A 316-nucleotide genomic window follows, 5' to 3' on the forward strand; every position below is an offset into this window, starting at 1 on the left:
AATTTTAGCTAAAAACTAATAAAAATATACTAAAAACTAACTAAAAGATATTAAAAACATACTAAAAACAATGCCAAAAAGTATACAAATTATCCGCTCATCACAACACCAAACTTAAATTGTTGCTTGTCCCCAAGCAACTGAAAATCAAACAAGATAAAAAGAAGAGAATATGCAATGAATTCCAAAAACATCTGTGAAGATCAGTATTAATTAGATGAGCGGGGCTTTTACTTTTTGTCTCTGAATAGTTTTGGCATCTCACTTTATCCTTTGAAATTCAGAATGATTGGCTTCTTTAGGAACTTAGAATCCA

This window comes from Arachis duranensis, chromosome 5, assembly GCF_000817695.3.
Source record: "Arachis duranensis cultivar V14167 chromosome 5, aradu.V14167.gnm2.J7QH, whole genome shotgun sequence".
NCBI lineage: Eukaryota > Viridiplantae > Streptophyta > Magnoliopsida > Fabales > Fabaceae > Arachis > Arachis duranensis.